This window comes from Aulonocara stuartgranti (assembly GCF_965226115.1).
Source record: "Aulonocara stuartgranti genome assembly, chromosome: 14".
NCBI lineage: Eukaryota > Metazoa > Chordata > Actinopteri > Cichliformes > Cichlidae > Aulonocara > Aulonocara stuartgranti.
Genome location: NC_138950.1, coordinates 36,103,256 through 36,109,192, shown reverse-complemented (window position 1 = coordinate 36,109,192; position 5,937 = coordinate 36,103,256). Strand labels below are relative to the sequence as shown.

At 44.5% G+C, this 5,937-nt stretch overlaps 1 long non-coding RNA gene across 1 annotated transcript; it reads right to left on the bottom strand.

The window, feature by feature from the left end:
• Nucleotides 1–612: 612 nt before the first annotated feature.
• Nucleotides 613–4,745, bottom strand: LOC309688521. Its single transcript, XR_014271105.1, has 4 exons — nt 4,203–4,745; nt 2,696–2,771; nt 1,945–2,005; nt 613–1,150 (listed from the first exon to the last, which is right to left on the bottom strand). It is a non-coding gene; the product is annotated as an uncharacterized lncRNA (long non-coding RNA).
• Between the last annotated feature and the right edge of the window lie 1,192 nt (nt 4,746–5,937).

The following is a 5,937-nucleotide window of genomic DNA, read 5'->3' as shown; positions in this document are numbered from 1 at the left end:
ATATATTTATGTATTTATAGTTTGAATCCATGGTGATAATAATTCAGTGTACACTCTAATCTCTGAGTGAGTACAGAATCCCCATACAGAACAGCACAGAATATCAGAAACTGTATACAAGGACGACAGCAGGGAAAATTTGCACAAACTGAGATGCTATTCAATTTCTCCACATTCTGGGTGGAGAATCTTGGCAGTAAACCTTACACTCTTGCTCACTATACATCGAGACTGTCTCTCCACTCTTTACATATTCCATATGTATGGAGAAGGAACCCCCTTTATCAGGACATGTGGATACTTCTTTAAGACACTCTGGCTTGTCCTATAAAACATCTGTGCAGATATGAAAACTATGATTCTTTGATCTCCACTTGCTGTCAGATGTAGTGTGCATGTGTGCTTTGCATGGTACAGTGTGTGTCCATTGCCTTTGTGTTGTGAAGCCTGTTGGTTGGTTCCCATAATTGCTGTTGCCCTAAAAAGAGAAAAAAAGAAAGGAAAGGTCCTTTGTAGTGACTCTAATATGTGGCTGTGATTGCTCCTGGTATATTATCTGTGGTCTCACAGGTTCATGAATCCAGTGGAACCTTGCTGTAGCTGATGCTGTGGGCACCTGGTCTGTTTCTTGGGGTCTTGCGAGTTGAACACTCGCCTAGTCACCTAGTGTCACTGCAGCTGGCTGGAATCCTTCTGGAATACAGGTCTTGTCAACCGATGCAACCAGTTGGTTCTTACTGTCGCTGATGCTGTTAGCCCAGTGAGCAAGAGTTTTTCTCTGGCTCTCTGGCTTCTCTCTGGCTAACGCCTGCTCTGCTTGCTCAGAGTAGTTCATGTGCTAGGGCCATTGAAAATGGTGGCAGACACTGTCAAGTAAGCGACCAAGTCCAGGAGGGTGGAGACTCCATTTCAGGTGGCCAACCAGATCTGGTGCAAATTTGGAAGGGCAGAGGTCGACCTTTTGCCCTTGTGCACCCCTGCCCCCAGTGTCTCCTCTATGCCTTCCCTCAATTCTCTCTCCTCCAGTTGATCCTCTGTTAAGTCCACACCAAGGAGGTGAGGTTGAGCCTGGTGGCCCCTCTTTGGCCCTACATGCCCTGGATCCTGCTGCTCTTGGCTGGGACAGCCTGTGAGCTTTCTGTTTGTTTTTCTGTAGAGAGACAGAAGGCAGGAGAATAAACCAGCTGTTTTCCACTGAATAATCCAAGGTGTACCCCTAGTGGGAGGTGAACAATATGAAAACAGCCCCACAAGACGGAGACAGAGCAATACTGGGAGTATATGGGAGAAGGACAACTCATAAAAACAATGCTCAGTTGCTAGTGGATCTAAGAGCAGACCTTGGATAAAGCAAACTCCCTGAACAGGATCCAGTAACCATCACATGGTAAATAGACTGGTTCTTATATAGCGCTTTTCTACTCTGAGCACTCAAAGCGCTTTATACAACTTGTTCATTCACCCAATCACACCCATTCACACAAACACTTCTCTAGGTTTTAAGTGCTACCTAACTAACATTCATACCCATTCACATTCACATCGATGAATGCATCGGTGAGCAACCTGGGGTTAGTATCTTGCTCAAGGATATTTGACATGCAGATTGGAGCAGATCGAACCAACAACCTCCCGGTTAGTAGAGAGTAGTAGTAGAGAGTAGAGTAGAGAATGCCTTTACACATGTGTACAATGAGATAGAGCATCTCCTACTCAGTGCAGTGTGGGAAAGAAAGGGGGGTGATGTGCACAATTCTGTGCCACTATATACATATGAACAGTACTCAAATGTAAAATGTAAGTATCGGAAAAAAATAAATAGTGTTGGCATATGGCTTTATATATGAGTGGGACACAGATAGGAATAGGCAGAAACACCACAGGGGCAAAACACCAGCTCCTGTCAGACAGAGCAGTCACCCAAGACTGTAAAACCAAGCTCACCAACTTGTACACCGCTTGGATTGACTGCAAGCCTATGACTCAGTGCCTCAACCCATGGATCCTGGAATGCAGAGAACAACACAAGATAAACAGGACCCTAATGGCCTTATCAGAAATTCGATGGAGACGTGGCGAACAACACTAGAGGCCAACGTCAAGCCAATAGCACAAGTCTTGTCCCCACTGCTGTTCTGCATAGGCCTGAACCCCCTGCAGATACCAAGTACGAAATGCAGCAATCGTCAGCCACCTACTCTATAAGGATGACATGAAGCTGTATGCCAAGAGTGAATGAGACATTGATTCACTGATCTAAACCACTAGAAGCAATGACATTGGGATGCTATTTGGACTGAAGACATGTAGTTGAATGGTAAAAAAGAGAGGGAGGTAGTCAGAACGGAGGGGATTGTACTACAAGAAATGAACACTAGGGTGGTTGAGTACCTTCCTCCACATACATATGTTACCCTATTCAGTTCTGTTCAGTTTTATTTATATAGCACCAAATCACAACATGCTTTATATTGTAAGACAAAGACCTTACAATAATGCGGGGAAAACAGAAAATCCAAACAATCAGTGGGAAGGGGGAAAAAAGGGAAAATACTCCCTTTTAACAAGTAGAAAACTCCAGCAGAACCAGGCCCAGAACAAAAACTATTTCATCCCCCTCTTCTTAAAGTACACGTTCAGCACAACAAGTTCCGCCCCTTTTTGTAAAACACTAGCATCTGTTTACTTTACTTACATGCCCATGGAAGTCTACTCCAATCACCAGTCTCTCATCCTGGGGCACTGGCTACTAAGAGAGGACAATGAACACCCTGTGGAAGAGAGAAAAAAATTATAACAGCTAATGATTAGAATGGAATATAAACATATAATGAGTAAAAAGGCAAGTGACGAAAAAACACCTGATCTTAAAAGTAGAAAGCAAAATGGTTCCACAGGAAGACAGACCTGAAAGTTAAAGGCTCTGCCTCTCATTCTACCATTAAAAAAAAACCAACACCTTTGGGATGAATTAGTGCAGGTACTGCAAGTCAGGCCTTCTCATCAAAGATCAGTGTCTGACTTCACAAATGTGCTTCTGGGAGAATGGTAAAAAAAATTATGTAATATAATGTATGTGTTTTGATATGAGCGTCTTTGTTTTTGTAATTAACATCCAGATTAAAAATATTAGGATCTTAGCTCAACTGTAAAATTTTACTAGAATTAGATTCTAGAGTCAGAGTGGTGCCGTGTGTGTGTGTGTGTGTGTGTGTGTGTGTACACACAATAAAGATAGTCAGGAAAAAGTTGCTGTACGGTTTAACTACATCAGTGCTTTGAATGTCATGGGGATATCCAGTATACAAAAAAACATTTTAAGCTCCATGTAAATGAGGCGTAGAGAAGATTTCTTTCTCTTTTTTTAGCTGCTATAACAACAATGAACTTAAGATTAGTAACTTATATAGTTGGTAGGTATAGTTGATGTTACTGTAGGTCAGGGGTGTCAAACAGAATTGCATAGGGGGCCAAAACTCAAGGCACACTTTAGGTCGTGGGCCAAACAAGATAAACATTTATTGAACACACTAAAACAATGTTTTTTTAAACATAAATAAAAACAGACAGGAATATTATTCCAGTTTAAATAAACTTTAAAAAAAAACTTTAACTTTAAATATTTTGCTCTTCATAAAAATATATCCTGTCAAAATTATGCAAGTTAGAAATATAAATAAGCTTCCAAAAACCCCAGAAAGGTTAATGAAAGGTTGGAGCCGCATGTAGACAGAGCTGGGCATTGCTTCAGGAATGGAACTAATAAACTGTGCGGGCCATTCAGCGTCGTACTTTCCCTTGAGTGTATCATTACACTGCAGCTCCATCTGAATCTGCACAGGTGCACTTCAGCAAAGTCCGCTGACTTGGTTCAACATTACTTGGCAACAGGGAAAGTGAGGCAGGTTGCACTGGTGCATTTGTGACAGCTTCACTTGAAATGCCTTCACCGCATCATACATGCCATGTCCACGAACAGACAGATTTCCTTGCTGAGCTCAAAAACTATTGAGAACTTTTCCCCAACTCAGCCAACGGAACTCTGTATGATATGGAATGTCGGCAAACTCTGAATATATTTCCCACATAAGCTCAGATAAAATTTACGGTTTGCATTGCGGTGATCATTACATGCTCCATTTTTAGGACTTCACCACACAGCGTTTCCTGGTGTATGATGCAGTGATATGCTGTTAACTCACCGGTACAGTTTTCCTCCTGCATATTTACTCGCATCCTGCTGACTAGTCCGCTTTTTTCACCACACAACACCAGCGCTCCATCTGTTGTAAGTCCAACAAGTTTGTCCCAGGGCAGTTTCATGTCGGTTACCCTTTGACGTACGTTTTAAAAAATGTCTTTTCCTGTCGTTGTCCCGTGCATCGATTTAATGTTCAATATTTCCTCTCCACGGATGAAGATGGCCAGTTGTACAATGTCCATCATGTCTGTACTTTCATCCACAGCAAGAGAGTATGCAATAAAGTTTTTGTCACGGCTGCGCAGCAGTCGTGTGGTGAATTGAGAAAAGGATCCAAAATGCAGGCACTGGCTGGGGTGCGAGTGAATGTTTAATTACAGAGGTGATAAGGTGACAAAAACAGGAGGAGCAGAGCGGGGAGAAAACAAACCTAAACTGGGGAAAACTAAAGAACTCAAATTAAACCAAACACGCACGGGAGGAGGAACAAAATGCACAAAGAAACCTGGCGGAGAGACGCAGCCTGAACACCGGGTTACACAGAATTATGCAAACGGACATGGAGTTAAACAGACAACGCAACAGAGAGCACAGGCTTAAATACACGGGGAGTAATCAGGGAATGGGCCACAGGAGGGAGACACAGCTGGGAGCAATTAGGCTAACGAGACAGGGGAGAGGTAAAAGTGAACACACTGACATGAGACATGAACTTTCAGAATAAAACAGGAAACTAACAGACACAGAGAACCAGACAGGACACTGAACTTGACAGGCAGACTCATGAGCAGACACAATAACACCATGGACAGACAGAGAGAACACAGGCAGGCATGAAACAAAAACACTAACACTGTCACGGTCTGGCTGGCAGACCGTGGGGAGATGGGGAAATAGGACCCAAACGCCGGACTCTTCAGTGCAACAGTGTTTATTTACAAGGTGGTGAAGTAAACAACAATAAATCCCCAGTTTCCCAGACTCCCGTGTAGTGTCTTCTTCCCAAAAGTCCCCGTGTAGTGCTCTCTGCCCCAGTGTCCCTGCACTCCCCGTGCTTACTGCTCCTTCTCGTCCCACACTCCTCCTGAGGGGAAAACAATAGAGGCAGCCATTAACACTTATCCCAGCAGGCATACACTCACACTTGACTTGTTTGAAGCCTGACGTGTAGTCAAACGCAATAATCCCGCGTCGGTGGAAGCTCCATCGCTCATCTAAATAGCTCCCCCGACGAGCCCAGATGAGGAGCAGGTGTGCGGCCAGGACTTCGGGTGTGGCCAGCCCTCAAGTTAGACCACGCCCCCAGGGCTGAAGGTGCCTGTAACTTGGCCACAGCAGAAAGGCAAAACACACACATACCTGCCTACATACAGATGTGCATAGGGGCAGTGCAGACAACACACCAAATAATAATAATAATAATAATAATAATAATAATAATAACAGTCACAGTCCCCACTGCCCACGGACCCCGAGTCCCCAGAGCCGGGTCCGTGACAGTACCCCCCCTCTAAGGGTCGGCTCCCGATGACCCAAAACACAACAAAAACCACAACCCAAACATCTCAGGGCGGGCGGCGGGGGGAAACAGGACGGAGGGCCGGAAAACCCCAGTTCAAAAGTCCAACCACTGCCATGGTGGCAGCAACAGTTCTTGCGGCCGACCCAGTGGACCGCAAGCAGGCAAAACCCGCTATGGGTCAGGCAGTGGTGGGAAAACCGTTCGGGCGGCCTAC